The sequence below is a fragment of the Grammomys surdaster genome, unplaced genomic scaffold, assembly GCF_004785775.1.
Source record: "Grammomys surdaster isolate TR1022 unplaced genomic scaffold, NIH_TR_1.0 125953, whole genome shotgun sequence".
NCBI classification, from domain to species: Eukaryota; Metazoa; Chordata; class Mammalia; order Rodentia; family Muridae; genus Grammomys; species Grammomys surdaster.
In genome coordinates, this window is record NW_021620773.1 from 361698 (window position 1) to 374896 (window position 13199).

The window sequence follows — 13199 nt, forward strand, 5'->3', positions numbered from 1 at the left end:
TGTGATACCATAGATGCAAACTCTACTGTTCAAAGTAGAATCAAGAGACAATGGAGACCAGAGGAAGCATCCCTTACCCCTCCAAAGAAATCTATCCCCCTCTACATTTTCCTATTTACTTTCAAGACACTAGAGAAAGAGAGACCCCAATCCTAGAGTGCATGCATACTAGGAGTGGAGAGCCTTACCAACCATTCTCTCCTATGTTCATAGCATGCCTAACTCCATGGGCAGAATTCAAGACTAGGTCCTTTTCTTAGTCACAGACCATGAACACTCCAAGAATATTTGAGCACCCACCTAGATTTATCAATAACCCCCAGACCTTCACCTTGGCTTACCAACTGACACAGAAAGACCTGTACTTAGTCTAAACTATTTACTGTACTCCTGGGAAAAACAAGATCTTGGTGGAAGCTCAAAGGTACGCTGATGAGTTATTTAGTAAAAGCCCTACAGTCCACCCGCTTAGTGGACAGGTCATCCTGGATCAAAAAACCACTGGCTTGAATTGTGATATTCTAGCAGGGACCTATAGTGGTATGATGATACAATAAAACTTTATTGTAGGAATGAAAAACTGCAGGAAGAAGCCTCTTTACAATATCAAAATTGGAGACCATTCAAAGAAGGGAAGAAAATCCTGCCTTATTTTTCAACAGGATAATAAGCCAGTTAACTTTTTTGGCCATTGTGTCTAGAGTCTCACTAGATATGAATCTTTCAGGAAATTCACAAGCCTGGATCACTTAACTGATGAAGGACGGATCCCTGATGAAGAATAAGCATTTTAAGGTAAGCATATTAATACCCAGCCAGCCCCTGACATCCTTAGAAAGCTCCAAAAAGGACCTATGGGATCTCAGACCCCTTAGGCTCAGATATGGGACACTACCTTCTCAGTTAATGGTCATTAACTGAGATCTGGAGGAAGATACCAGGAAAAGAAGAGAATAGAGAGAGGGCTCCAAATGATTGTGCTTGCCCTTGAAGACACCATTAGCAGACCTATCTACCAAGAGGTTCCTGTATGAAGTTTCAGAGATTAAAAGTCCAAGGTTAGACCTGCTTTTGATTCACCCCCTGCCAAGTCCCATGTGTAATGTCTCAAGGGCCTGAAGTTAGAGGATGTGTTGTCTATTCATTCTCTAAGAACCAAAGCCTAGCATTCTGGTGACATTACAGGACTGAGCATGTCCAGGGAATTGGTGTGACCCCACTTCCTAACATTTTGGTCTCTGACAAAAGAACTTTGGGGTACCCTAAATAGGGTCTCAGGAAAAGTAATTTGTTTTTCTTGATGTAGGATATATCTAGTAATAAGACTATATCCTTATTTCTTTTTCTGGAACCTTTCCCTTATAGTTTATGGAGATAGGAGTGGTAGGAAGAATCCTTGATTTCAACTTTTATTCTCTAGAACTATGACATTATGAAGACTATGTTTTTAAACATTTATTCCTGGTGGTTCTTCAGTGCTCTTCTTCCCTCTTGAGAAGAGACATATTGATTTGCCAAAGAACAATCCTGCACTTTGGTAGTATCTGTACAGTTATGATAAACCTAACCTCTTACATGACCTAAGGGATTTCAGTCAATTCAACTGTTTGAGACGTGGCATCTTAGGTATCTTAATCCCAACAGTAGATAAGCCACACAGAGAATATCACATGATACAGGCTTGTCAGTGAGACAATAATCCTGTATTCTCTGGTGGCCTGTGCCTGCACTCTTCTGTTTCAAGCCCTTGAGTGTACTTTATGTTACCGTGTCAGTAGATTCTCTCATTTCTTTTTGCATTTCTTTGTGCCCTGACTCTTGGTACTTGTTTTCTTCTGAATGGGAGGACCCAGTCACTGGAGTTTGCCATCAGTACAAAGGGCCAGCCTCTACCCTTTTGTAGGACACTAGGAAAACATCTTAGGGACCCAGTTTTGCAAGAAGGAGCTATTCACTATGTAGATGACATTTTTATATATATCCTTTTCAGGGAAAGCTCAAGTCAAAATGCCATGAGAATCTTGAACTGCCTAGTCCATTAAGGCTACCAAGTCTGTCAGAGTATGACCCAGATAGCTCAACAAGAATTACAATATCTGTGATGTTTTGATGTAGGGGCAAGACACTCAGGTCCTTTCAAATGAAAGTCACAATTCAACTAGTGCCACCAAAGACAGAGAAACAACTTTGATCCTTTGAGGGGAATGACTAGCTATTGTTCAAAAATTGCCAGTTTTAGATTAATGGCCAAGCCTCTCTGAAGTTGTCAAGGGCTTGTTCTGAAAGTCCTAGTAGTCCACAGGCCACATCCCCATATACCCTCACAAACACATCTAGAGATTTTTTTTTCTGCAGCATTTGAACAATCTAGTGAAGATATCATGCAAGCAGATGAATGTACTTCTCTCAGTCTGTGGAAATATGAATTAAAGATAAGTTTGAGAGTCCTCAGGAATTACTTACAGTAACTGAAGCTTTGAAGATGTTAATGTGGCCATCGTCTTACCCAGCTCCAAAGCTTCCATTATGATGTAGCTAGAAAGGACATAAAGGGCACCGCCCCCTCTCACTCATTCCCAAGATGGCGGACCTACTGGGCTCCATCCTGAGCTTCATGGAGAAGCCACCCAGCCTTGGTGACCAGGAGAGTCGGCGCAAGGCCCGAGAACAGGCTGCTCGCCTGAAGAAACTACAAGAACAAGACAAACAGCAAAAAGTGGAGTTTCGTAAAAGGATGGAGAAAGAAGTGTCTGATTTCATCCAGGACAGTGGACAGATCAAGAAAAAGTTTCAGCCTATGAACAAGATAGAGAGGAGCATACTACATGATGTGGTAGAGGTGGCTGGCCTCACATCCTTCTCCTTTGGAGAAGATGATGACTGTCGCTATGTCATGATCTTCAAAAAGGAGTTTGCACCCTCAGATGAAGAGCTAGACTCCTACCGTCATGGAGAAGAGTGGGACCCCCAGAAGGCTGAGGAGAAGCGGAAACTAAAGGAGCTAGCTCAGAAGCAGGAGGAGGAGGCAGCTCAGCAGGGACCTGCAGTTGTGAGTCCTGCCAGTGACTACAAGGACAAATATAGCCACCTTATTGGCAAAGGAGCAGCCAAAGATGCAGCCCACATGCTGCAGGCCAACAAGACCTATGGCTGTGTGCCTGTGGCCAACAAGCGGGACACACGCTCCATAGAAGAGGCCATGAATGAGATCAGAGCCAAGAAACGTCTTCGGCAGAGTGGGGAAGAGTTGCCAACTACCTCCTAGGCATCCCACCCACCTTGCTTTGACCTCCAGCAAGGCAGGGGCATGGAGGGACAAGGCTGCTGCTATCAGGACCCATCCTGGAGTCCCATTTCTAAACTATGAGGTTTTGCCAGCTGCCGCTCAGGCTGGAGGAGAAGCAGGTCTTTATCACTGCTGGAATTTGGATGTATGGTTGGTTTATGTGTGTGCGTGTGTAAATGTGTGAGTGGGTATTTAATCTGTATTATTCTCTATTACCCTTGGAACTTTCTTCCCCATGGGCCTGGGGTTACTTTACATTGAATAAACACTGTTTGACCCAAAAAAAAAAAAAAAAAAAAGAAAGGACATAAAGTTCAAAGGCCCAGAAGCAGAAGTGTGTAGGGCATGTCCTAATAATATCCAAGAATACGCGTGTGACTACAGCCAGCATAAGAGAAAGAGAGAACTGGGTAAAAAGAAATGATTGGGGAGGGTGTGCATGACCACCTGAAATAACTCCAACTAAAGTGAAAACCCATCCAGAGGGTTAACAGGCAAGTAAGATAACGGTGTTGTTTTTACTGAGGCTTTTTAAGTTAGCCTATAAAGTAATTCCTCTCCATATAGAATTTTCAAATACACCACTTTCATTATTTTTATTGTCTTTATTGTTTTTTCCCTCACTACATCTTACAGGCCTATACTACCATCCAGAAAAACAAGGGGCATATTAACAATCAAAACTTGCTCATAAAACAAAAACAAGAGATTCCAGATCTCTTAGGAATTATCCAACTCCTCAGATAGCTAGATATCTCTCAGTTTGATATTTCTTAATCTGTTCAATTTAATAATGGAGACAATGCCCCAATAGCAAGATTTTGTTTTTCTTCCACAAACAACAAGAGACTGGGCATGCCCAGTGTTAGAATTTCTTGAGACCCCACTTTATTGATTAAAGGATTGTGACAATTGGATACCCTAGTAAAAAGGACTCAGAGTCTGGGCTTCTAATCTATTTTTTTAAAGCAACAGTTAGAAGCCCTCATATGTCACCGAGTAAAGACTATATGAGAATTAAAGAGACATGTTTGGTTAACCAGAAGCAGGTTAATAAAATATCAGGCAGCCCTCCTAGATGATCCAGAAGTAATTAGCGAATCTTCTGGCACTTTAAATCTTGCCTTCCTTCTGGCCAGGGAAAGTTCTTCCAAGCTGGCACATTTGCATACTGAAACAGTTTCCTCCACCCAAGCCAGCTGTGCTGACTCAAATGACCATCCTCTAGACAGTTCAGAGGAGAGATGATCTGCTGACAGGAGCAGTTATTTTCTAAGTGGAGGGCACAAGGCAGGACATATGCTGTGCTCTGCCAGATGTCAGTAGCAGAGGCTTCCCCATTATACTCTTCTACTCTGCTCCAAAATGTTAAAACTCATGGCTCTGACAAGGAGACCAATTTGGGAAAAAGGAAATAAAAATATTAGCATTTGCGTTGATTTGAAGTATGTTTGCACGATCTTACACGCTATACTAGCATCTGGAAAACATGATATTTACAGCCAAAAACTTGTCCCTAAAACATAAACAAGAGATTCTATATCTACAGTGAATTATCCAACTCCCTAAACACATGATAGCCATCTACTGCAAAGAACATAAATAGGACATGTCTGGTACCAACCAAAGAAATAGGCTGTCAGACAGAGCGGCAAAACAAAATACAGTTTTATGGTTCCCCCTAGAATTAGCACTATCCCTCCAAGAATACATTGTATAAAACCAGAGTGTATGACCCAAGAGGTAGAGTGAACGATCATGGATCTACTCAGGAATTGAAATTATAATATCCCAGGCTCTAAAGTGGAAAATAATCAAGAGAATCCAAAATCATTCCACTTGGGGAGAGATAACCCCAAGAAATGCTAAGACAACTATTTATAGCACCGGAACTGTGCTGACTAGTTTATTATATCAACTTGATACAAACTAGAGTCATTTGGGAAGAGAGTACATGAATTGGAAAATATTCCCCAACAGATTGACCTGCAGGAAAGGATATTTTCTTAGTGATTGTTGTGAGAGGGTCGAGTTCATTGTAGGTGGTGCCACCTCTGTAGGTACCTGGTCCTGGGGGTACATAAGAAAGCACGCTGAGTGAGCCATGGGAAGGGGCAAGCCAGTTAAGCAGCACCCCACCATGGCTTCTGCTGTAGGCTCTTGCCCTGCTTGACTTCCTGCCCTGAATTCCCTCAGTGATGAACTGTTAACTGAAAATGTGGTATGAAATATGAAATAAACCCTTTCCTCCCCATGTTGCTTTTGGTCATGGTCTTGGTATTGTAACACAGCCATAGAAGCCCTAACACAGGCTAACCATCACAGTAAAGAAGACATGTCATACCTCACTCTGTGCATACTAACTCTTGTCTTCCTCCTTCTCCTTTTCTTCCTCTTCCTTGTTTCTCCCCAAGCTCCTCCTCTTCTTTTGAGCTAATACAGAGGATAATCACTTTTACAGATAAGAGCTGGCAAATAGATTTTATTTAGCTGCCTCCCCATAACCGCTTTAAATAGCTGTTAGGATTTGTAGATACTTTCATTGGCTGGATAGCGGCTTTCTCTAATAAGACTACAAAGGCCACTGAAGTGGCAAAGGCCCTCCTGAAGGAAATAATCTCAAGGTCTGGCCATCTTTACTCATCACGGAGCACTAATGGATATTCCTTTACTTCACAGTGGCCGAGTCTGTGTTGAATAACCTTTGGACTATTTACACTCTCTTTGGAGGCCACAGTTATCAGGTAAAGCTGAAAGAAGTGACCAAACTATTAAACAGATCCTAGCAAAACTTTGTCAGGAAACCTCTGAAGTATGACTAAGACTGTATTACCCGTTATCCTCAGGAGAGTTAGACCAGTGCTAACTGCAAGCTCGGCCATGCCAAGCTTGGAAGTAATATAGAAGGCTTTTCTTCAGGGTTTCTGGCCTTAGACTCTGTAGTCAAGCAGATGATTCTTCTGTACATAGCTACATAATAAACCTGTGGCAAGTCCAATACCAACAAGTCCTGTTGGTGTGTAAACAAGGTTATGACCATTCCAAAGGATGGGACCATAAAGATTATGGATTCTGGGAATTGAACCCTCCTTAAGAGCTGGGAAGAAAAACCACAAAGTTGTTGGATTATTGATGGAAGTGACCTTACCATGTGGTCCTGAGCACCCTATGGCTGTGGGGCTGCTGGGACTCATCAGATAAGTTCTTATTTTCAGAATAAAACCAGCACCCTCAAGCCAGATCTGACTTTGACCCATAGGCAAATGCCTCCACCTACGTGTAAGTTGATGGAAGCCCTCAACCTTCTATTTAAAATCAAAATTAAATGATGCCCTAGGGACTATTGATTCATGTTCAGAAGCATCCCTTGTTCTGACTCCTCCTGTTTCTCTCTAAGAATTCTTTCCTAAGCCAGCACAGAAGTACTTAAGTGCTCTCAACAAAGTAAAACCATTTCTTCTACTTTTATTTTTCCTTCGTTATACAGACTAAGAGATCCTGTGGTTTCTATTTTAAACAAGGTGGCTGACATCACCAGCTCCTCTGATTGCTGGGTTTATCCTAACCTGTGATAATCACAGGAGAAACCACTATCCCTTAGAGGCCTCTGAATCAGTGTGGAGGAACTGGCCCACACTGAAGTCTTAGACACAGATTTTAAGTATATAATGAAACAAACCATCGATAATTTGGTGGCAGGTATCCCCGGACCTAAAATTTCAAATTAGAGGGCTTCCCACTTAGAACGTATCTTTGAGTCAGAGGGTCACATACCTTTCCTTGAAAAAAAATTGATGAGTTTATGTTTTTCTCATTTTGATGGAACTGATCTAATTCACAGGGGTGCTAAAAGTCTCTCCATCTGATTTCAGAGTAGTTTAACTGGGGAGGAAGAGCCATACTGGGAATAAGAGAGTGGAGGGGAATCAGACTAAAATCCTATGCTATAACTCTCAGGAGAGCAGGATGTTTAACTGTTTTCTTAGTAACCATTCTGAATCTGCCTTAGTAACCAATAGGAAAAGTCCTTTTGCATATCTCTGCCAAATAATATGTCCTTGTTAACAATAATCATAGCAAAGACAATTCAGACCATTTCCCACAATTCAATATTCTCACCCTTGTCACCTGACCATGGTCTACAAAGGCTTCCCAACATTACCACTTCTTCTCTACCTGTATATGAAGATTATATTTTCTGTGGGAGCTGCCCCTCTCCTGTTGGTCTTCAGGAAGCACATAACCCTGCTAGCTTATCTCAGATATTTTTCAAAACTACATCTTTTAAATGAATTTTGTGTAGCAATGTATTATTATAAAAATATCTCTTACAAAGAGCCTGGAACTTTTGCTGGACCTCACAGCCAGAGTTAATAATATATCTTGAGGTCACTTAAGACTTAAGACTGCTGTCCTACTGTGTACTCAGCCTGTTTGTTTAACCTACATTTAAGACAACAATGTATAAACCAACCACACTTGCTTTAAATTTCCCATGTAATCAAATTTTATAGCCTAAAATAATGCATAGCTGTCATCTTAAATTATGCTGTCTCCCATGCCTCTGACCCGAGAGTAATTCATGTGTGTTTGGATGTGTCTTATGACAATAATTGGTTGGAAATAGCAGATAGGCCAAAAGCAGCCTTATAAGATGAATAATCACCATGGACACTGAAAGCAGCATTTGGAATTTGCTTAATAGTGTTTGTTGTTTGCTATCTGAGTCAGGAGGGGTCTGATGGAATAGGTGACTTAATCCCTTATAAACCTCTGCCAAAGATTCCTGCAAAGATCTCTCATTCCTTCCCCCATGTGGTGCTTTCAGTGCTGTTCAATATAAGAGAGTTAAAAGCCCTTTGTAAGTGCACTCTCCTTTTCACCCATGAGACAGGGATAGTCAGATTCACAAGACAGCATTCAGGCAAGTACAGATTCAGACTCATACAACAGGCAGGACAGTGGAAGTGTCACAGGGAGAGTGAAGAACAGAATTCAAACATGGGATAGAATTAACTTGATTAATTAATTAAACTTGATTAAATGACACCAAGGTGAGATGCGTTGATTTCTGTCCTTAGTGAGATATCAACGTATTATTGGCTCTGCCTTTGTTATTCATGTGTTCAGATTGACACATTTTGGTGCCTTGTGTGAGGATCCCTAATGCATTAAAGCCATTGCAATTTAGGACTCTGGATACCTCTTATGTTGGATAAGGATGTATTTTGTTCCATCCAGAGATGGTGAGTTAATGTATACTGCTGTGTTCACCTTCCTTGGCTACTGAAGTATACTAGAGAGAATATCCCAGATTCTGAGTATATTACCAACTTGGTGTCTTTTTTTTTCAGGGTATTACTTTAAAAAGGAGATACATGGGCTCGGGGGTATCAAACATTCTTGAGTTTAATGGCCTAAGTACTAAGGTACCACACCAGTCAGGAGTGGGTTGATAGACTGAAGGGTTTCTTTGCAGCTGTAGAAGTTTTAAATGTAGGAAGTTCAACATTTCTCCATTGAAATGTTTACAGTGGACATGGAAGGCCACTGTGGTTGCTATCCAGGCACAGCTTGAAAACCTTGACCCTCTTGCATAAATTGTCCTGAAGAATCACCCACAGAACCACAGGGCCTTAGGTATCTTGGCAGTCCAGGCAGGAGCTTGTGTAATGGTTAGCAACATATATCATTTGGGGATAAGCTGGTTAGGATCACCAGCTAACCTGGTGGGTTTATCTGTGTACCTTGTTCCATTGTGACATTCTGTTTTGATTTTTTTTTTATTTATTCTCTGAGAGCTCAGATTTTCATGGTGAATCAAAAGCCACAAATATAGTAGCTTATATCATTTAAAAGTTAAACAGATTTTATAAAATTAAAAGGTATAATGAAGGCATACTACTCTAAACTAACATCTATCAACAGTCACAGCAAGGCTCCCTTTTGGGACCCACAAGGGTAATAACAGCCCAGCACTCAACTTTGTGTTCTAGCCTGTGCTTTTGGTCCTTGTGTCCCAGACATAATTACTCTACTTGTGGCTTCTAAAATCCAACAATTAATGTGTGAAAAAATGGTGAGACTCCAGGCTACCAACCAATCGCTGACCCAGAATGACTTGAGACTGAGATGGAGCCTCCCCTCTGAACCATGGACTCAATAAGGAGAGACTTCCGTTATCCTTTTAAGGCAGGGACTAGCCTACCATTCACATGGAAGCAGATATAGAAGAACCATCACCCTTGTGCAACCTCAATATTTTTTCAGACCACAACTCCCAAGGAGAAATTGAAGCATAGTGGGAAACAGTGAAAACTGAGGTTCCAGAAATTAAAATATGGCAAGTGTGGCAGAGAAAAGAGAGGAAGCCTTCAGTTCATCCAAATTTTACCATTCAAAGGCTACCGATTGTCTTATGGGAAAAGGACCCCAGTTGTCACACCTCTGGCCTCAATATCTCAGCAGGAGTCTCTAATAAAGCAGTCTCAGCTGTTGGCTAGCTAAGAGTAGCAACAGGGATGATTGCAGACGAGATAGGCAGACCTGGAGGAAAGCCAAGAACTGATAATTGTCTCTGGGATCCTTCTACAGTTTCAAGCCCTCTTTGTGTTTTTTTCATACAGTACAGATACATTCCATAAAGTCTAGCTCTAGGATACACACATATCACTCCTGCAACTAGTATTGAGAATTTTAGTGTCACCAGCTAACCTGGTGGGCTTATCTGTGTACCTTGCTCCATTGTGACATTCTGTTTTGATTTTTTTTTTATTTATTCTCTGAGAGCTCAGATTTTCATGGTGAATCAAAAGCCACAAATACAGTAGCTCTTAGCTTACTAACCATTGTCACTTCTAAATTGCCTTCATAGATCTCCTGTTGAGGAAGAAATTGCATTCCACATTGTTGTTCCTAAATCAGAACGCAGGCCTGACCAATAGCTAGAAACATAACTTGTGTAGATAAAGGATTCATTTCAGATCAGCTAGGCTAAGGTAAAACTCTTGGGTTTTGCTTATCATTTATACATCTCTCTTAAAAGCTCTTCCTTCTTTTGCATCTTTTGTAAAGCATAAGATAGCACCCAGTTTTCAGTGGAATGACATAAAATGGGAATGAAAAGCTGCCTTTGACATATTGTATCTAAAATTACACTTTAAAGCAATTAAGGTACTTAATAGGTAGAAAAACAAGTCGATTATAAATGATATGCTTAAATTTTATGAGGGATAAAATGATAAATATTCACATTCCTTTAATCAAGAATCTAAAGCGGCTGGAGAGATGTCTCAGCAACACTGGCTTCTCTTCCAGAACTGACAGGATGGCCCACAACCTGGAACTCTAGTTTCAGGGTTCTGATGTTCTCTCCTGGCCTCCATAGGCACTGTATACACAGGTTTACAGACATACCTGCAGGAAATACACTCAAACACATTACAAAAAAGAATTAAAATAATGATTATAGAGACACCAGTACTAGTCTTTAAAAGAAGATTTTTGATGGAATAAACAGAAGTAATGGGCCAAATATCACTCCTAAAAATTTAAATTTATTTATACACTGATCTTTGAATTCAATTCTTGATTGGGAAGTGCTGAATAGTTTGCGCAAGTGCACACAGATTGTGATGAGGTCGTCTTTACATTCCGCTGCCGATCTGCAAGATACTACACTGCATGCTTTACATTCACCTCTAGGACTTAACAAAATTGCCAAAATATACTTTTCACATTACATTTCTCACTGTAGGGTGGCATTTAGTGATGATGCTTTGAAGTAGGGACTTAGAAGACCATTCTCTCTTACAACAACAACAACAACAGCAGCAACAACAACAACAAACAAATGACTGAAGAGACACTTGCAGAAATCTTGCAGGGCAAGATCTGGGCTGAAGAGCTAGTTTACAACTGTGTAGAAAGAGGGACTCAAAAACAAGTGCACTCCAAACCAAAGAAAAGAATAATGATAGAATTGCATTTTGTTTGTATTGCTCTGGACCTTGAGAATTCTCTACTTGGAAGAAATCAGCTCACTTTGTTGCTCCAGAAATAGAACTTGATTGAGCTAACTTACATGCTGTTTTCTGGTATCCTGAATTTGCTCATAGCTTTGAGCTCCTACAGATTTTAGTGGAGTTCCTCATGTGAAATGGTATAAGCACAGATTAAAATCTGAAGTTAGACTAAAAAGAACATCGGATGAGTCAGAGCCTTGGACTATAAAACCAAATGAATTAAATAATGTAAATCCAAGTGTAAGCCAGTTAGTCTCTGATTGGGAGCAGAAGTCAGCATGAAATGAATGGCCTGAGAACTGGGAACGTGGGGAGTTTCCTGGCTCCAGTGTACTGACCTCACCATCTCAGTTACTCTGGGTACCTGCAATGTGCACCTAGCCCTGGGTTTAACTCTGGGCCTAGGAGTCTTTTTTTTTTTTTTTTTTTTTTTTGTCTCACTTTGACCACCAGATCATTTTGCTTGCTAAATTTAGACATTTCCAAAATCTTAAAGGACACTTTATAAACTAGGTCTTTGGAAGTTTAGAGTAAAAAGAACACAACAGACACTTTCCTATAATAAATAAAAGAAACTGTGACTCTAACATGAGATGACAGAAGAAAGTGATCTCTGTCTGGACTTGACATTAGTGGTGTTGGCAGTGCCACAATGAATTAAGGGTTTAGACTCTGGAATGTTTGTCATACAGAGACATACAGGGAAAGGTAGATCTGCCTGAGGTGGGAGAGGTGGACTGAGCTGCAGCCTCGAGATCACTCATGAATCCTATTCAGTACTTCTACTGGTTCCATCTAGGTGTAGGGCTCAGAACTCATTCATGACTGGTTGAGCATAGACGGAGGAAGAACTCTGGTTGTTCATTCTATTCCACTACATAGATGATATAACCAATTCAGACTCAGCTGGTTTCTCTTTCATTAACTCATTTTTCTTCTCTGTTCTTAGAGGCATACCAGGGATGGAACTTCATTGATTGCACTTACAATTTTAGTATGTAATATGCACTAAGTGTTTCTGCTCTTAGCAAGTGTGGTGGTTAATACTGATTGTCAATTTAGCAGGATTTTGAATCACTATGGAAACAGACTCTTGGCATTTCTCTGAGAAATTATCAGAATTAGGTTACTTGAGGTGAGAAAAGCCATCCTAAAATTGAGCAGTGGTATTACGTAGGCTTGGATCCTAAACTGAATAAAAAGGAGAGAAAGTGAGCTTAGCATACTCAGTCACCCAGACCACATCCGTCACTCTGCTCTCTGACCTGTGAGTGCAATATGTGGTGGTTTGAATGAGAGTAGCTCTCATAGGCTCATATGTTTGAATGATTGGTCCCCTTGGTGGAACTGTTTGGGAAGAATGAGGAGGTGTGGCCCTGCTGGAAGAGGTATGCCATTAAGGGTAACCTTTAGGATTTCAGAACCCCATGCTGTTCCAAATTAGTTCTTCCTCCCTCTCCCTCATACTTGCTGATCAGATGTAAGCTCTCAACTACCTTCCTGCCTGTCTGCTACTATGCTCTGCCATGTTGGTCATGGACTCATGCTCTGGAACTCTAAGCAAGCCTCCCTCAATTAAATGCTTTCTTTTGTAAGTTTCTTTGGTCATGGTGTCTCTTCATATCAGTAGAAAAGTAGGTAGAACGCAATGTGACTAGCTGCCTGACAATTGTGACACTGTGACTTACCCACTATGACAGACTCCACTTATAAAAAGTAGTATTTTCTCACATGAAATTATAATGTAAATGTCTCTGGTTAATAGTTCAGCAGGATTCAATAAAAGCGATATGAAGTTTTAAAAATAATTATTGCCTTGTAAAGAGCTATATTTTTGTTTCTAATTTTAAATTAGCACACAAGATACAAGATTCTGTTTGACACTTTAA

At 40.7% G+C, this 13199-nt stretch overlaps 1 pseudogene; it reads left to right on the top strand.

Annotated features, from left to right (window-relative positions):
• The first annotated feature begins 2581 nt into the window (after positions 1–2581).
• Positions 2582–3533, top strand: LOC114609364 (annotated as a pseudogene).
• The last annotated feature ends 9666 nt before the right edge of the window (positions 3534–13199 follow it).